Here is a 20,423-nt window from a genome sequence, read left to right as displayed (position 1 = left end):
GTCTCCACTTGACTACAGTAGTGTTCCCTCACTGTCTAGCTCTCATTGCTGAAGGTCTATCTCGCCAAAACTACATTGCCCTTATGTTTGACAGATATGATTTGACTCAACTTGACCACCTCCTGCACTAAAGTAATATATTACAACAACATTTAATAAAACGATTGTTATAAACATTCAGTTGACTCAGACCATTCACTATAAATATATTTAATGGCTCAAATGGCTATGAGCACTATGGGACTTAACTTCTGAGGTCATCAGTCCCCTAGAACTTAGAACTACTTGAACCTAACTAATCTAAGGACATCACACACATCCATGCCCGAGGCAGGATTCGAACCTGCGACCGTAGCGGTCGCGCGGTTCCAGACTGTAGCGCCTAGAACCGCTCGGGCACCCCGGCCGGCAAATATATTTAATAGTTTGTAATAAACAACAGATGTGTGTGCTCACGTTAAATGACAGAAAAATGTTGATGGATGTTGTCAAACTGTTATTGATGACTGCTTGTTCGAAGGATCTTTTGGCACACTTTACATTGGTGGTGTTCGCTAACATATTCGGCTGACCACTTCTTTAGTTACCATGATTTTTAGTATTGATTGTAATAACATATATAAATAAAAATATCCATTTGTTCAAAATCTTTAATCTCCCAATATTCTTCACCAATTGCTTTGAAATTTTGACACACTGTTGAATTCTAATTTCTGAAGTTGGCATGTTTTTACGAACCTAACCCTTACTCTTAACACTGGGAAAACACTGTTACCAAAAATTTCAAAAGTACCTTTCAAATATACTTCAAACTTTTACACATCATTTAAATAAACGTATAGACATATGGGGACTATATTCTTTTTGATGTAAAGAACTGAAGTGTTGTTAACAAAAGGGAAAGTTGCATTTGTAGCTTACTGGTTCATGATTAAAACACTACTACAGAATCTGAATTTGCAATAACAATAAACAAGTGGACACGTAAATGGATAGAGGGATGAGAGGAAACAGACATAGGAAACAGGAAAGAGCAGACAGATAAAGAGAGGTGGCAGGATGAAATGGGGAGAGAGGGGGAGAAGAAGATGTACAGAGAAATGGAGGAGGAGGTGATGGACAGAGAGAGAAGGAGAAAGAGGGGGGGGCGAGAAGAGATAGACAGAGAGAGGGGAGGAGGTGATGCGCAGAAGAAGTGTGTAGGAGGAGGTGATGGACAAAGAAAAGGAGAGGGGGAGACAGGCAGAGACTAGAGAGAGAATGAGATTAGGACATATATCCAGTTGCCACAAGTAATAGAGATATGTGCTTTCCCTTTTCTTTATTTCCCATTTAAGCAGACTGAACCACAGCACTGTGTGGTCACATACAGCTAGTATTGGAATAACGTTATTGGCAAAAATAGTATAATAGTCATTAAATAACTACACATGTCTGACAAGATACGAGATATTCAAGTAGCATTTAGTTGCTGTGTTAATGGGGAGGATATGATGTCCTGTCAAACTTTTGCATAACATAAAGGACATATAAATGTAACAAATCAAAAAATAAAACTGATACAGATACATAGATTCTAGGGATGATAGCTATAGTACAATATTATCATCTGAAACATTGTTTGTTGAAATCGCACAAAGCTCTTAAATGTTGTTAATTTCAGAGTTTCATTATGAAAATATTCATAGAATGTAAAATACCAATTTTCGTACTTTTTAAGATAGTGGAGATGAAGTTGTTCATGGATATGTCTTTTTTTTCTTTTTTGTTTTGAGAATGCAAATGTATTCAGATTCGCTTTACTATCTAGCTGTGAGTTATTTTGAATTTCTAAGATTTGTAAGTAACCGTATTTCAGGCTGTCTTACACTCCATCACCTCAGACGCATCTTCTGCATCCTAGGCATGCAAGAAATCGCCATCCACACGCTACCCTCCCTGGAATTATCAGTTTCCGCCTACATGCTGGTCATATCGCAGGGAGGGCCATGATATGCCCTCGGCCCGTCGGCTAGCGCTCTGCTACATAAAAAAAAAACAAATGCTGCTTATCTCACACGAACACTATGCGGCGAACAACGGGCCTACATAGGTGTAACATTACAGTCCGTCCACGGCTGCTTCTCACTGGCTCCAGCCTCTCACTTCCTTCCTGACTGCCTGTCGGCTACCGACAGACTGCTTCACTCTGAACGCTCGGTCTTAAGAGTTTTGCCTCGTTCTGCCCTTCGACGTTGCCTGTTCCGGACATGGCATAACGTCGACATGCTTCTCATCGCCTTATTGGCTGTTCTGGTGCGTTATTCGTTGGTTATTCTACATAGTCTCAACTGACGTGATAGGCAACCTTTCCGTATATGAGTGGCTCGGTGGGAGAATATGCTAATCCTCAGTTAATTTAAAATTAGACTGGTCATTCATTTTGTTGTGTCTGAGAATACACCACATGCTAGGAACATGCAGCATCATATGTACCACTACAAAACACTTTATTCTGCGTTAACTGTTTTCAGTTGTTCAGTTTACTTCTTGTCTTTGTATTTATACGAACATAATATGCAGTGCCTGAGAAAAAATGTTGTGGTTTAGCCAATCGCTTCACAAGATCTCGAATTACAATTGTATGCAAAAGTTAAGGACAGAAGAAACTTTCACATGATGGGTCACAGCAAGTAACGTAGCTCCATAGAACTTTTACTGTACGTAGAAAGACTTGCTACATTGTAATACAGAAGGTAAATGAAAGAAAAACACAATGAAATAGGAGGTAAATGAATGAAACATGCAATGAGACAAACAGAAATGACACTTTCAATTGAAGTCAATAATTACACTGAATTCGCCGTGATTTATGGTGGTCTCCTGGATATTACAAAACGTGGGATATGTATCATTACAGGGTACGCAAAAAGCACGAACGGCAATTAATGCTCCTTAAGCAGCGTCCATGCTTGTAAGCAGTTCTTTTGGTAGGGCCGTCTATTCATCCATTAGTGCGGATAACCGGTGGTGTATCTGGATGTGCTGCAACCCTTCTTGCCAATACACCCGACAAGTATTGGATGGGAACGGGTAGATCAGTCCATTCACCAAATATCCTCTTTCCTCCATCTGCGCTGTTTGATGTTGTCGCACATTGTCATCCATAAGAATTAAGTCAGCGACAAATGCACCTCTGAACAGATGCACATAGGGAAGGAGTACAGTGTCACAATAAAGCTGATCAGTGTGTGGACCTTTCTCAAATTGTTAGGCCCATGAAACACCATAACAATTAGACCTCCATAATTACTAGGTGGAAACGAATGTTGCCACAGATTTCCACTCGTGCGCAGAAAGTTTTACGTCACATGCTCCGCAGCACGAAGTAGTTAAAGGAATAGGAAAACACAGTGTATGCCAATCAGCGAGTTGTTACTGTGCACTGTAGTGGTGTTCTTCATTAGAAAATGGTCGGGAGAGAATATTTGGATTACTTCACACGGCGAGCAGTCACCGGGAAACTGGAAGAAACACGCATTTAGTTTCTATAATTTAGTATTGTGGTGTAAGGAGGCAAAATACTGCAAGGTCGCAGCAACCTCCAAATCTCTGGAAGTTGTCCGCTCATCGATTAGCTTCGTTGTGGCAGTGTACTCCTTCCCCACGTGCGTCATTTCGGGGATGCATTCGGTCCTGACTTCGTTTTTAAGGATGACTTTGCGCCACCTCCTCCAGCAGTGCAGGTGGAGCATCTCTAGGAACGTGAGGATATTCGGTGAATGGACTGGCCTGTCCGTTCCATGTGCAGCAACGAGAATTCAGTTGGTGGACGAATGGAATTCCTTGCCACAAGAACTCCTTATCATCCTTGTTGTCAGGATAGAGGCACGATGCAGAGCATTCACTGCTGTCCCTGGTGGTCACGCAGCCTATTAAGAACCATGTCTCGCCATTTTCTACGTCCACGGAACCATCATAACTGTCATTCCTGTTGGTATTATTGAGTATTTCTTTCAGTTACCTTCTGTACTACAGTTTTACATTTCTTTCCACGTATGGCCCAAGTTTCTTCGTGCCATGTTACTTGGCAGTGACACATCATACGAAAGTTACTTCCGTGAGGAAGTTTTGCACAGCACTATATACATGCGTAACAGCGGTAACAGCAGTGACGGCCAGTAACGAGTAACGAATACTATGTATCGGGTATGTGTCTCGATAATAACGAATACAGGGTGCATCATAATTAATGGCGTAAAGTCATATAACTGAAAGAACACGATACTAGAAGCAAAACTGTGTCAGCAAACAAGGGGTCTAAAACGCATACATTAAGAGCTATGAGCAATTCTTTATCTTCGACACTGCGATACAAATCTCTTCCACTGCAAGCTCTCTGCTTTCCGTATTTTGGCAAGTGGTAATATGGACTAAAACAAAAAAATTCCAGTAAACATGTGCCCTAAAACGCATAACTTGAGAGCTATCACCACTTTTTCATCTTCGCTATTTTGAAACACAACTTGAAGGAGAATGTTGCTCTGGAAGTGAGAAAGAAGTAATTGCGTAAGGAAGATGACGAGACACCGACATTAAACGAGACAATTGTACCTGTGTTTAAATTTAAGAAAAGCTTCTCCCCACCATTCATAAAGAGAGCTCGTTTCGGACATGAGAGAGAAGTACAAGATGGAAAGCGTAAAAAATTGCGTAGCCTTAACCCTTTGAGCCTGAACAAACTAAAGCAAATAATTTTAAAGTTTTTCACGAAATTGACGATTATGATCACTGTAATCAACGATTACGGTAATAAATTGGCAAAAAGTAAACAACAAATTGTTTCAGTGATGCAGTTACACTTTTAAAAATTTTCACAAAATTAAGCTTTGCTATCATAGTAACCACATAGCGAAACGTCCCCTTAGAAAAATTTATAAATGACTGTGCTCAAAATCCTCTTACATTATTTGCTTTTGAAACAGATGAGCAAAACTGAACGTACTCAGACTTACTCTCTTTACTTATTCTGATTAACACTAAACTGACACACAATATTTTTAGCGCAACGCAATCTGACTTTTAATAATCGCTACAAAAGAATGGCCCTGACTAACAATAACCTATACCTTTCATAAATCACTTACCTTACAAAAATCTTCGTTACTCAAACTACTGCAATACAGCGAGCGCCAATACTGCCAGCTAAATAAAAGATTGTAATACTGAAGTCACTAACTACTGATAGGCATAGTTAGCAAATGAAAGATTTTGATGAAGAACAAACAATGTACTTACCTTAATAGTATTCAAAAGTCATTATATATATATATATATATATATATATATATATATATATATATATATATATATGTCCATGATATCCAATATTACAAATTTACTCTTTCTGATGGACACACGTCCAGATCGTCCGCTCTCAAAATTCCGCCGTCTCTCTCCCCACATCCACCACTGCTGGTGGCTCACCTCCAACTGTGCAACGCTATGTGCTGTTAACAGCCAACTGCCCAACACTACAATGGTGAATATTCCAACAATGCCAACCAGCCACAGACTGCACACAGCACAGCCAGTGATTTTCATACAGAGCGCTAGGTGATGTTAGCAACATAAAAACCTAAACAGCCTACTTACATAGCCCCCATGCTCCCCACAAAAAATTTTAAAAATTGTTTTGGGCACTGGCCAATATATATTTGTTACAATTTTTCATAATTACAATAACAAAGATATCAAATGCACACACTTATTGATACAATGTTGGTCAAAAGCTAAAATTTTCTCACAGTCCATATAGACAGTAAAATATGGTGCAAATGGCTCTGAGCACTATGGAACTTGACATCTGTGGTCATCAGTCTCCTAGAACTTAGAACTACTTAAACCTAACTAACCTAAGGACATCACACACATCCATGCCCGAGGTAGGATTCGAACCTGCGACCGTAGCAGTCGTGCAGTTCCGGACTGAGAGCCTAGAACCGCTAGACCACCGCGGCTGGCATAAAGACAGTCCTGATCATTCTTCACAGTAAAATTGCAGTGTTTTTTTTTCTCAAAGTCTGAGCAGTAAAAGAAAATGCCCAAGGAAGTAGTGGATTTCCATGCTGTCTTGAAGAAGTTGCGTTGTCCTTCCAATGGGAAGACAGTGCTGACTCTTGACATGCAGACAGGTAATGGGCCACAACAGAGCAAACCCACAGCAGAGTCAGTCGAAGTTGAAGAATATTGATAGGTGGGTCATCACAGAGCAGACCCACTGCAGTGCTGGTAGAGATTATGGTATTGGTGGGCCACCAGACGCGCAGACCCACTGCAGTCCTTGTAAAAATAATGGTATTGGTGGGTCATCAAAGATGCAGACCCACTGTAGTCCTTGTAGAGACGGCCAGCAGCCATCTGTTGTGACTGTGCAGGTGCACAATCATCATCGAACAGTCTTGAGGAGAATATAGCGAGTCCATAAACCACCACTTGTGCACTCACATAGTTTTTAGAACTGTCCTTAGAACCGGCAATGCTGTTAATCAGTCCATTGCTGAATTATTAACACAAATCCAAACACTAACAGTCCTCTTTTTTTTTCACATATTGTGCATATACTATTTGATGAACTGGTGTCAATTACAATTTCATAACATGAGAATACAGTAACAAAGGTACAAAATACATAATTAAAAAACGTAACAATTCAGATAACATTTGTGGTAATGCAGGCTTTACAAAAGAATCGAAATAACATATACATCAGTGTTACAGAAATTATGACATATGTAAATACATAAAAGATCCGAATAGCTCTCGAAAATAATGTGTAAACATCTTTACAAAGGAAATAACATATTGTAAATGCAAATTATATTTGAGGATAACAGTATTCCTCATCATAGTGAATGTAGCTGAGTATTAGAAAAATTCTACAACATAAGTCTTATCAGTTAAACACATAAAGACAAGAAGAATACAAACACACAAGGTACACAGACACATAGTGGAATAACACAAAGGACAGGACAGGATTTGTTTTCAGTGTGACATTTGGTACTGCAGTCCAACCCAAAACTTCATTTCATAGATGTTTCCTCTTATTTCACCTTTTTTTATACCCTGTCAATGCATTTCTTCCAATTCATCACTACTCATTCTCTTATATATCGTACCCCCTGTTAAGCTAACTTAAATCTACTGAGCTCAGATGCTAAGCTAAGGGACGAGGCAATGCAGCAGCACAAAACAATTAACAAAAAATCCAAATTGCCAAAGCAAGCAGCAATAAATATAAATTAGCAAAGCAAATGCAACGTTATCACTAATATGAGCCAATGTGCAGCAAAAAGAAAAATAAATCAGTAGTAAAACTGGCTTAATACAATGTAAAATTCAGTAGAACTATGCCTGCAAACAACAGCAGCAAATGCTACAACTTGTACCTAAACATGACAAAGCTCAAGCAGAAAAAAATATTACTGTAAAAATGGCTATGTTTAATACCTATGTCACACCTTAACACTAGAGTGATGCATCATGATAACTTACTCTAGCAGACAAGTTACCAAATCGTAAAAAAATTATTTATGCAATTCCTTTGATGGGAAATGTCTATTTGCGTTCCCCTTTTTTCTTTCTTTCTTTTTTTTTTTTTGAAAGTAGATCATAAAATTATTATTTACTGGATCTGTAGGCATAGAATATCTGTATTAGTACATTTATTAAATTTTACTTTAACAAATGTTGCAGTGCCGCTAGAAACTAGATATTAAACGAAATGAGCAAATATATATAGCCTATATAGAGCAAGGCATGAAACGTCATTCACTAGGCAAATGGCGTCTCCAAAGGCAGTAAAAAAATCTCTCAGCTAGAAAGACAGTAGATGTAAAAATTGTTTTCATCATTTCATTAGACATTTTAGTAAATATCATAAATTAAGAGCTCCACAGTGTAATCATATGTTTTCAAGTTTGAGCGTGTCGTATTTCCAATGCTTTCTACAAAGGAATGTCAATAGTGAGGTTAATGGCCTCTTTTTTCTCCACCTAATGGCTTTTTCTCGAGGCAGGTGGCACAGCTCGGTGCCCACAATGCATTACATAAAGGTTACTTAGCTTTCTTACTGAAATATTGACGACAGCAGTTTGCACTACAGTGACAGTCTCATACAAAAAAAATTCACAGGTCGAGAATTTGCGTTGAAAATGTGTAGAAACAAAATCCTATAAATATAAGTGTTCAAAAATTTTCGCTGGCATTGTGATATATTCACTTATTTACAAACATTTTATAACACTTAAAGCACGATTCTTGGTTTCCAACATCCTTTTTCACAAATCAGAGTCTCTAACCACTACTCATTATTCCTTACCTTATTGCACATATACATATTCGTCAACACTTCAATATTTCATCATAATAAATATGCAGCATAATCAAATTCCTCATATAGCATCAGCTTTTTGATCATAAAAATACCTCAACAGCATAATACACATCGTCAACGTAATAATAACATCATAACAGATCAATCACATCTCAAAATCGTCGCAGCTTCTTTCAATAATTTCAAGACCAAAGAAAAATTCTCTGCCCATTTCAATAGTGTCATCTACCTCAAATGTACTTTAAAAATCATGATCCCATACCAAATACATCATTCAAAGCTCTCATAATATCACAATGGTTCCGAAAAAATATGAACAGTTCACAAAGTACAGACAAAATACAATTTCATATGTGTTAAGTTATCCAACTGTGTAATTGTGTAAACATCTCTCACTGACGTAGTAAAAAAAAAAAAACATGTTTGTCCCTCTCAGTTAAGTGATCAGATAGCTGTGTAATTTATGTGTTAGAGAAATATGGTACCGATGTGTAAAGTTGTATAAGCAAATACCATATTAGCTAGGACTCCTTGTGCTTGCCAAATACATGGTACACAAAGTAAGCGTGTACCCCCCTGAGAATTAATGTAATTATACCCTCAGGTGTTACAGATTACAGCAATCCAATGAAATGTATCACCGAAAACTTTCTTTGTATCTTTGTGATTCAAAACTCTTTAAAATTAAATGTTTTAAGTACAAAATTAATCACTCAAATGCGTGTCCTGTAGCGCTAAATGTGCGTCTTGCTTTAAGATTATTCTGTGGAAGTGTCGTAGTTATCGTCCTCTGTAAGCAAAGTTCTGTAGAAGTCAATGTACTCACCTCATCATAAACAAAAGTGAAATGCTTTGCGTATAGATATCTTAGTTTTCACGCGTATTGCTGTGATGAACAAAGTACTGTGCTGTAACATATTGTTGTGCTATGGAAAAGGCTGTCTCATTGTAGCTACACCACAAAAGTTACTACTAAAACATGTTTTACTTTCCAGAATAATACAGAAAAACTGTGCAGATGTAAAACAGATACAACGCAAAAGCAACAATATAAATTGTGACACATATTAGTAGCGTCGTGATGTAATCGTGTAGCTATCAAAGAAACCAAATGCTAAATCATTTTTAATCTCACAGAATGTACTTCAAATAAAGAATATCTTTTCAAGTAAACCAAAATGTTGCATTAAAATCTCATTAGCAGTACATGTTCTAAGTATGTAAGTCGTATATTCGTTACGTAATCGTGCAACTAACAAGGAAGAATGTACAAGTAAGGACACTGTGTCGTCTGTTCACTATAACAATGCATTCGTAATTTCTGTTTAAATAAGTTCTCTTGGTTCTTGACTGGATACTTAACTTCAAACATTGTTGCATGTTAACAGATTCTAAGTCTGACAAAAAGTACTAGTAACGTGAAGCAAAAAATATTATGGCAGAGGCTAAGTTAAAAATCAGATTATCTCTCAAATAACGGTTTTACATGTGAACTTTCTAGTGCGCAGAGTTTCAACTTCAAAGTAATTATCATATTGTATACGTCGGTAAGGAATGCTATAATTTTTCTCAAGGTTAGCGTCTATGTTATTTTTCGCTGAGCCAGCCGGCGCATGTGGCTGCCAATGGTGCGAGTCATTGTCTATCAATTTGTTGGCGCCCATCGTTATTGGGGTTAGGAGACCTAACTTCTATAAATTCACTTTGTCGAGAGGGCCTTGCCCTGTTTGAATCCCGCCAGCTCTGATGAAATTCAGGTATGTCGTTTTGTCGGTAGTTTACATGGTTTCTATTTTGTCGGTCATGTGGTGGAGAATTTCTCCTGGAATGGTAACTGCACGCTGAACTGTTGTGTCTGAAGTTATTCTGTCTCCCTTGATAATAATTATTTTGGTTCCCATATTGTCCGTTTCTATGGTTGTCTCTGTCACATTCATTATTACGGAAATGCGATCTTTCACTGTAATTATAACTACTCTGCCAACATTTGTCATACGGGTGGTGTCTGTTTTGGTCACGATTTGCGTTGTAAGAATAGCCTTGTCATGTCCAGTTATTATTTGTTTCATTGCGGAATTGTGACGGATGTGACCTGTAATTTTTGAGCTCCTGTTTTCGCGTTCCGCGATTGTCAGTGTCAATTTCCAATTCTTCTAACAGTCCCTGAAAAGCTTCGATGTCGTCTTTGCAACGTCCTGCCAAAATAATATGTCGTAAATGTTCAGGCAATTTGATGAAGCAAATGCGGATGAGTATGGGTTTGACAGATACTGATTCTTGTACAGCATGTCTCCAAAATATTTGACAAGACTGGAAAATTCAGATTGTTCGAAATTTGTCATCATTATGATTTTATGTTCTACTCGGTCTTGTGTAGCTTGAGACCAATATGCTGAGAGGAAGGCACGATAAAATTCTCCTTCCCTGTGACAATTGTGAATGACCGAACACAATCTTACAGCTGGTTCATTCTCCAAATAGCCACACATAAATTCTAATCTGTGCTCTAATGACCAGTTGGGAGGAAAACAATGAGAGAATTGATGAAGCCACGCTTGTGGATGAATGTCGTTGCCGGAGTTCATAAATGTTTTGAATTTACGTGTAGTAATAAACAGCTTATAGTCAAAATCATCATGTCGGCAAGTCGCATATTGGTCATTGTTGCTTCGATTCGGCGGTTCCATCTCAAAATTCGGTGCTCATTGCCTATTTCTTTCATAATTTCCGAAGTGCCCCGTGTTATTATTTTGTGGCTGTTCCGTAATTCTATGTCCCTCTTCCCCTATTGGAATGCGAGTGTCCTCTGAAATTCGTAATTCTTGTATTACCTGTGTCAACTGATCTTTTACTACCAGGATTTCTCTTTGGTGTTGCGTATTAATTTGATACTGATTTTGTTTGAATTTCCTAATTTGTTCATACTCTTCAGTGTCAGTGAAGGCTACAGGTCTTGTGTCATTCATATCATCATCTACCTTTGTAGATAAGTTAGTGAACTGATCCGAAAGTTCGGCTACTTTCTCCGATAGTGAACTTTTTTCCTCAGTGTGTTTTTCTGAACCAAGTTTCAGATCGTCCATTTGTGTTGAAATCGTATCTACTGTGTCCTTTAAGTTTTCCTGAGTTTTTGCAAGTTGCGTAACCGAATCGGTATATGCAACTGAGTCAATTTTAGCTTGCTAGGTCTCATGATTTTCATGAACAATAGTTTGCAGTTCTTTTATGGCTGCTTCGTGATACTGTAATGCATTATCATGCCGCTGAAAAATCGGTTGAAAATGCTCACAAATTTGTGTTTTTAAGTCATTACGGACTTTTTTACTTTTCGATTCAATGTTATCTAACTCAGTAGTTAAATCTTCATGTGTTCGTTGAAGCGTTGTGTCTAACTTCTGAAGATTTTGTTCCATTTGTTTCTGATTTTGTTCAAGCGTTGTGTCTAACTTTTGTAGCCTTTGTCCCATTTGTTGCATTAACTGTAATAAGAATCCACTGGTGTCTGAAACATGTTCCTCAGTGCTATTCGGCAGTGCATTTGAAACGGCAATATTCGCTTTTTGAAAAGCAGAAAATGTGTCTTGACTTATTTGAGAAAGCGATGAGGACGCAAAACCTGAATCTACAGTATTCACAAGATTGTGTCCTGTCATTTCGGATTCCTGAGGCGAGCTGTAGCCGACCGATCGATCGATAATGCTTCCCTGTTCACTAATTGTTTCACTGTCTACACCATAATTTGCAGCCCGCTCCATTTCCCTATGTACAATTACCAAATTACTACTTTGAACATTGGTTAATTCATTACACGGTGGCGCTAACACACGGCTTTCGTCTTCACTGTCATTTGTTAGTTTACTTTGGAGCCTAGTATTACGTTTTTCACACGCCATTTTTGTCACAATATTTCACACGATAACACAGAAAAGCCCAATTAGAAGAGCAAAATAAGAAAACACATTAACATTGCATTGAAAATAGTACCTCGTTAATCGCTAGTGCAGCTGCGAAATACTTGGTGCAAATCTAAATGCATGCCACAACTGTTTTACTGTACAACAATGAAAAACTACAACTACAAAGGACATTCTCTCTATAATTACGCGCTAGCAATAAACAATAGATTCACTAATTACACAAACTAGAAGAAAAAATCAGAAGATTCCAGTGAGGCAGCCTCGGCTAAGGGTCGACATATGAAACATCCCCTTAGAAAATTTTATAAATGACTGTGCTGATATACCTCTTACATTATTTGGTTTTGAAACAGCTGAGCAAAACTGAACGTACTCAGACGTTACTCTCTTTACTTATTCTGATCAACACTAAACTGACACACAATATTTTTAGCGCAACGCAATCTGACTTTTAATAATCGTTACAAAAGAATGGCCCTGACTAACAATAACCTATACCTTTCATGAATCACTTACCTCACAAAAATCTTCGTTACTCAAACTACTGCAATACAGCGAGCGCCAATACTGCCATCTAAATAAAAGATTCCAACTACTGAAGTCACTAACTACTGATAGGCATAGTTAGCAAATGAAAGATTTTGATAAAGAACAAACAATGTATTTACCTTAATAGTGTTCAAACGTCATAATATATACATATATATTAGTCTATGATATCCAATATTACAAATTTACTCTTTCTGATGGACACACGTCCAGATCGTCCGCTCTCAAAATTCCGCCATCCCTCTCCCCACATCCACCACTGCTGGCGGCTCACCTCCAACTGCGCAACGCTACGTGCTGTTAACAGCCAGCTGCCCAACACTACAATGGTGAATATTCCAACAATGCCAACCAGCCACAGACTGCACACAGCACAGCCAGTGATTTTCATACAGAGCGCTAGGTGACGTTACCAACATAAAAACCTAAACAGCCTACTTACACTGGGAAGAAATTTAAGAAAGTAAACCATCAATGGTTTTAAAACTGCGATTACACTCGGGTACCGCTAGTACATACAGTTTTCTATTGCCCATGTTTTCGTGAAATATTTTAAAAGCAATTTCGCATTCATCCTAAGCACAATATCATATTTCGAGAATTCCTCGAACCCATAATTATAGTTCGAAATATCTAGAAAAAATTGGCCTAAAATTTACAAAATCAAATTTACGTTACAATAACCTCAGATGTTCAGATGTATTTACTTTCACTGTCATGATCTTCTCAGCATGACTGCTAAAAGAAAAGTATAGAGAGAGAAAGAGAAAGAAAGAAAGTGTACCACTCGACGTCTCTGTTTTGCTACAGCATCGGTCGTTTCACGCTATAGCCACTATTCCTTCATGAAAAAAAATTAATGAAACAATGGTTTCAGGCAGAAAACACAGCCACAGTTACTCATAGGCTTCAACCGGCTGTTACTGGGCTATTTCAAATCCAGTTGGTCTCTCGCTCCTCTAACTGCGACTGGGCGCCGTTTTGAAAGCGACGAATACGGCAGAAGGGTGAAAGAGATACACTGACGCAGGAACTTATGTCACGAGATGATTGGACTTTTTAAAATCTAACTAGCTTATACTCTCTCGCTCTGGAAGCGAGAGCAGCATATACGAGAGACTGGGATACAGAGACGTAGTAAGCCACAGTTGTAGACGAGAATGGAAAAATTACATCAGGAGGGCGAGAGTTGGCTTTGTCACTTTCAAATCTTTTGCTCTCCCGCAGAATAACCTCACTTGCGCGAGTGCTTCTGTGGCAGTGACAAGCGTGTGCAGGACCGTGACCGACTAACAGGCGAATGCAATGCTGCTTCTGGTCGCTGGCGTTACGAACGCCGATGTGATCGCACGAAAGAATCCCTGCTCTTCTTCGGAGGACGAATTTTAGGTGATGTTCAGTCGTGTTTCTGTCATTTCCGTTTTTGCTTCCGTGATTCAGTCAATTCAGGGAGACTTTTGGGGTCGATCCGAAGTCTCATAATGACTTTAGATTTGACGTAAGAATCTCCGATTGTCCTTTCCTCGTTATGCCGTACTTTTTCTCACTGTGTTACCAGTGATTATAATAATGAGCAACAGTCTACAGAAAAGTATATTTCTCAAGTGTGTCCACAAGGTATGCGGGAGGATAATATTTTCACTTATTATACGTGAAGAATACCGTCCCCCTCCCCCCTCTCAATGAGCGTATTTCTAATATCTTTACAGAGTCACTAGCAAAGAAATCCGGCGTTGCCCAGTTATTTATTTATAGCTTTGTGCCCACGCCCGTGCCACTCAGCTCGTGGGCCCTTACTTAAGGTTCATGACGTCATATCTACTGAACTATGTGTGTGATACAGTGAAATAATTTTGTATGCACATTCAGTGGCGTATGTAGATACCGTCTACGAAATTTATTGCGAATCGAGTCAGTGGCAAAGAAGTAATAAATTAATGCCAAACATAATGCGGCAGTTTTTCATGAGCCTCGTGAACTGCGAGTCATACAATAAAATGATTTCACAAAAAAAAAAAAAGTTCAAATGGCTCTAAGCACTATGGGACTTAACATCTGAGATCATCAGTCCCCTAGACTTCGAACTACTTAAACCTAACTAAACTAAGGACATCACACACATCCATACCCGAGGCAGGATTCGAACCTGCGGCCGTAGCAGCAGCGCGGTTCCGAACGCATGATTTCACACTTATATTTATTTATACAAGCGCGTACTTCCTGTCTGTGGCGAGTACAGTTAGCAGTAATAAAATTATAGCGACGGTATGAACGGGGGACTAGCAGTAAGCGATAAACATTTTTTCTTTCGTTATTCTGTAGGAGTTGGCAGGGAAGAAAAACTCGTAAAGCTTAGAAATTAAACGCTAAGTGGGTTGCAAGTCGCTAAGTGCTGTCATTCTCAACTACTGCATGAATAAAGTCTGGGAATTCATGCTTCGTTGGCTACGCTTCTTTCTCACTCCCACATTCTGATAGGGCGGTGTTTCTAACCCCATAGCGACTGTCGTCTGGCAGCGTGGTATATGTGAACCACGTTTGGTTGAACTTGGTCCAGTGGTTTAGGAGGAAAAGTGGAACCCACACGCACCAACATTTCTATAGAATGTATGGATTGTGTTAGGAGGAGCGTTCCGTAATGTGAAATGTTTTTGTAACCTTTCACTGTGTTTGATTTTCGCTTAGTGGTTTTCATGTGTAGTCATCTAGTTGATTGTGTCTTAAGAAATAAGGGTCGTGTCCAGTTCGTGCTAATCTCCCATCACTGTTGCTAGAACCAACCGCTAGTGTCCTCCAGGTCATCTTCTGTCAAGTGCTTGCTATAGTTCGATTCTACTGCACGATGATCGATGAATAATATATGAACTACAGTCTGATTACAGTTCCCAGTTTCTAAAGCGGCAGGAAAGGAAGTTGTCGTGGTTGGGAATGCAAAGGTATAACTTTTCATTCAGCCTATCTCGCCAGGAACAATTTTAAAAAGACTAGTTCATCGAAATGGATAATTTCAGTCAGTTTTCCCTACCAATATGTGTAGAAAAAAAAAACATAATAGTAATCTTCTACGCAGACAACTTGTAGGGGATGAACATTTATGTAACCGAAAAACTGCAGGGACGGATTCCTGATTGGAAATGGACGAAAAAGAGTCGTATAAACATGTGTTCGGAACTGCATAGTTGCCACGGGAGAGGGTGCTGACGATTGACAGTTGCTCTGACAACGTACCATGTTTTCCTTGTGCGTTTGAGGCTGCGAGTTTAACGCACCGTACTGCAAGCTGGAAAACGGTCCGGTGTTCATGTCGCGAAGAACCAAGAGATGGTGTTTGTGTACGGCCAACCAGATGGAAATGGTCGACAGGCAACACGGCTATACAAAACAAGTACCTTCACACAAACCAACCACGTCGGACAACATTTCAAGACCATTTTGGGCGTTTGTGTTATCATGGTTATTTTCAGACAGACGAACGTGCAGGGAGACAGCGGACTGTGCGTATAGCAGATTTGCAGGCCAGGGTTCTACGTGATATTGAGACGAACTCTAGCACAAGTTCCAGGCAAGTGGCCAGCCAATATGATGTGAGCCAAATACGATTATACAGGGCGGTCCATTGATAGTGACCAGGCCAAATATCTCACGAAATAAGCATCAAACGAAAACACTACAAAGAACGAAACTTGTCTAGCTTAAAGGGGGAAACCAGATGGCGCTATGGTTGGCCTGCTAGATGGCGCTGCCATAGGCCAAACGGATATCAACTGCGTTTTTTTAAATAGGAACCCCCATTTCTTATTACATATTAGTGTAGTACGTAAAGAAATATAAATGTTTTAGTTGGACCACTTTTTTCGCTTTGTGATAGATGGGGCTGTAATAGTCACAAACGTATAAGTACGTGATATCACGTAACATTCCTCCACTGCGGACGGTATTTGCATCGTGATACATTACCTGTGTTAAAATGGACCGTTTATCAATTGCGGAAAAGGTCGATATCGTGTTGATGTATGGCTATTGTGATCATAATGCCCAACGGGCGTGTGCTATGTATGCTGCTCCGTATTCTGGACGACATCATCCAAGTGTCCGGACCGTTCGCCGGATAGTTACGTTATTTAAGGAAACAGGAAGTGTTCAGCCAAATGTGAAACGTCAACCACGACCTACAACAAATGATGATGCCCAAGTAGGTGTTTTAGCTGCTGTCGCTGCTAATCCGCATATCAGTAGCACAAAAATTGCGCGAGAATCTGGAATCTCAGAAACGTCGGTGCTGAGAATGCTACATCAACATCGATTGCACCCGTACCTTATTTCCATGCACCAGGAAATGCATGGCGACGACTTTGAACGTCGTGTACAGTTCTGCCACTGGGCACAAGAGAAATTACGGGACGATGTCAGATTTTCTACACACGTTCTATTTAGCGACAAAGCGTCATTCACCAACAGCGATAATGTAAACAGGTATAATACGCACTATTGGGCAACGGAAAATCCACGATGGCTGCGACAAGTGGAACATAAGCGATCTTGGCGTGTTAATGTATGGTGCGGCATTATGGGAGGAAGGATAATTGGCCCTCATTTTATCGATGGCAATCTAAATGGTGCAAAGTCTACTGATTTCATACGTAATGTTCTACCGATGTAACTACAAGATGTTTCACTGCATGGCAGAATGGCGATGTAATTCCAACATGATGGATGTTCGGCACATAGCTCGCGTGCGGTTGAAACGGTATTGAATAGCGTATTTCATGACAGGTGGATTGGTCGTCGAAGCACCATACCATGGACCGCACGTTCACCGAATCTGAAGTCCCCGGATTTCTTTCTGTGGGGAAAGTTGAAGGATGTTTGCTATCGTGATCCACCGACAACGCCTGACAACATGCGTCAGCGCATTGTCAATGCATGTGCGAACATTACGGAAGGAGAACTACTCTCTGTTGAGAGGAATGTCGTTACACGTATTGCCAAATGCAATGAGGTTGACGGAAATCATTTTGAGCATTTATTGCATTAATGTGGTATTTACAGGTAATCTCGCTGTAACAGCATGCGTTGTCAGAAATGATAAGTTCACAAACGTACACATATCACATTGGAACAACCGAAATAAAATGTTCTAACGTATCTAAGTTCTGTATTTTAATTTAAAAAAGCTACCTGTTACCAACTGGTCGTCTAAAATTGTGAGCCACATGTTCGTGACTATTACAGCGCCATCTATGACAAAGCGAAAAAAGTGGTCCAACTAAAATATTCATGTTTCTTTACGTACTACATGAATATGTAATAAAAAATGGGAGTTCCTATTTTAAAAAAACGCAGTTGATATCCGTTTGTCCTAAGACAGCGCCATCTAGCGGGCCAACCATAGCGCCATCTGGATTCCCCCTCCAAGCTACACGAGTTTCGTTCTTTGTAGTTTTTACGTTTGATGCTTATTTCGTGAGATATTTGGGCCGGTGACTATCAATGGACACCCTGTATACATCCCGCACGAGAAGTGTTGCCACCCCTACCATTCGCAATCCCGTGGAGGCCAGTTTGAACATCTGTTGTGATATGGGTGCGATGGAGCTCCGTAATGAGTTGCAGGACGATTTGTTGTCGTTGTACGCGCACCGGCCATTTCCGGACACATATTCATTGTACCTATCTTCCTCCATATGTCCATGCAGTTTGCCGGTTTAATTGATGCTCGCGGTGCATATGAGTGGCTGGACGGAGATTTCCTCTCTGCGTCTCTAGAGCAGTGCTGTAACCACCGCTCAAGATCCCTCAGCAAACGCAGTGGTGCTTGCGTTACTAGGAACGCTGTACACAGCGCTTTACAGCAGAGGAGAGATCTACGGGACTCGGCAGAGCACAAGTACATTAGCAGTGGGATAGAGCCACACAGGACGGTTAGCACAGGAGCGTTGCACACAGGTGCACGGTGACGCAAGCATTGTTGGAAGACACGAGCGTGACGCGGTGCGGAGAGATGGGACAGTCTTTCCGGCGCTGGTTGCGTGTCTCGGTGGCGCGGCTGTGGCGGCCGCGACGCCGTGCCGGCTCGTTGGGCGGGCGTTTGATGTCGGCTAATGCCCCGCTTTGCCGCTAATAACCGCCACGGGCCGCACCGGAAAATGGACGGCTCCGCTGGGTGGTCCGCGCGCTAGGCAAGGTAATTGACGTGAGTGCAGCGGCGGCGGCGCACACGTGCTCGGCGCGGCTCGCTTCGCCTCCCTGATTGGCCGGGGACCATCGGCTCGCATCGCATCGCCGAAACACACACGCACGCACCCGCACACTCGCGTCTCTGCTGCGTTTTCGCCCATTGCCTGCGCCGTTGCTCTCGCCTCCCGGTCTAGCAGCCAACGCAGGACAAATGGCGCAGCCATCAGCGCGCCACGACGCGCAGAATACGCAGCTTTTGTAAAAGTCGACGTTTGTTCGGCGCTGCTCTGTTCCCTTTTATTGTGCCTCTTACCGCTGAGAGCGAGCACAGTGGCAGTCGACAACAAGTAGGAGACCGATAGAGGTTGCTGCAGGTGGCTATGTCGGTCACACGCAAAGTTCGCTGAGAGAAATGTTTGAGTGTGGTAAATCTGTGCGGCTTGCAACACACCAGGAATCTAATCACATCGTCGTGCGACGCAGATCGAGTTTTACCTGGTATTTACGAGGGATAGTCAAATATAACAAGAAACACCGAAAGTATATTTTTCAATAAAAAGGTACTCTGCAATAAAGTTACACCAAAATAAGCACGTGTGAATATGAAAACAACGACAAACATAACAATGTGTGTTAAACATAAATTGAACTGATGTGGATAAAAGAAGATAATCCACAGAAATAACAGAAATATATGCATTGTGATCAAAAGTATCCGGGTAACTCGCTGAAAATGACATACAAGTTCGTGGTACCCTCCACCGGTAATGCCGGATTTCAATAAGGTGTTGGCCCACTTCCACTCTCGGAGACATACGTTGAATCAGGTGCTGGAAGGTTTCTAGGGAAATTGCAGCCCACTCTTCACTGAGTGTTGCACTGAGGAGAGGCATCGACGATGTCGGTCGGTGATGCCTCGCACAAAGACGGTATCCAAAACATCCCAAAGGTGTTCTATAGAATTCAGGTCAGGACCCTGTGCAGGGCAGTCCATTACAGGGATGTTATTGTCTTGTAACCACTCCGAAACAGGCCATGGGTTATAAACAGGTTCTCGATCGTGTTGAGCCGACCGCTGTGGCCCAGCGGTTTTAGGTGCTTCAGTCTGGAACTGCGCGATAGCTACGGTCGCAGGTTCGAATCCTACCTAGGGCATGGATGCGTGTGATGTCCTTAGGCTAGTTAGGTTTAAGTAGTTCTAAGTTCTAGGGGACTGATGACCTTAGAAGTTAAGTCCCATAGTGCTCAGAGCCATTTCAACCATTTTTGGAATGCCACGCAAATCAACAAGGAGTGCAAGTCCCCTCCATGAAAAACACGAACACACCATAACACCACCGCCTCCGAATTTTACTGTTGGCACTACACACGTTGGCAGATGTCGTTTACCGGGTATTCGCCAT

The sequence above is a fragment of the Schistocerca nitens genome, chromosome 9, assembly GCF_023898315.1.
Source record: "Schistocerca nitens isolate TAMUIC-IGC-003100 chromosome 9, iqSchNite1.1, whole genome shotgun sequence".
NCBI lineage: Eukaryota > Metazoa > Arthropoda > Insecta > Orthoptera > Acrididae > Schistocerca > Schistocerca nitens.
This window is presented reverse-complemented; position numbering follows the sequence as displayed.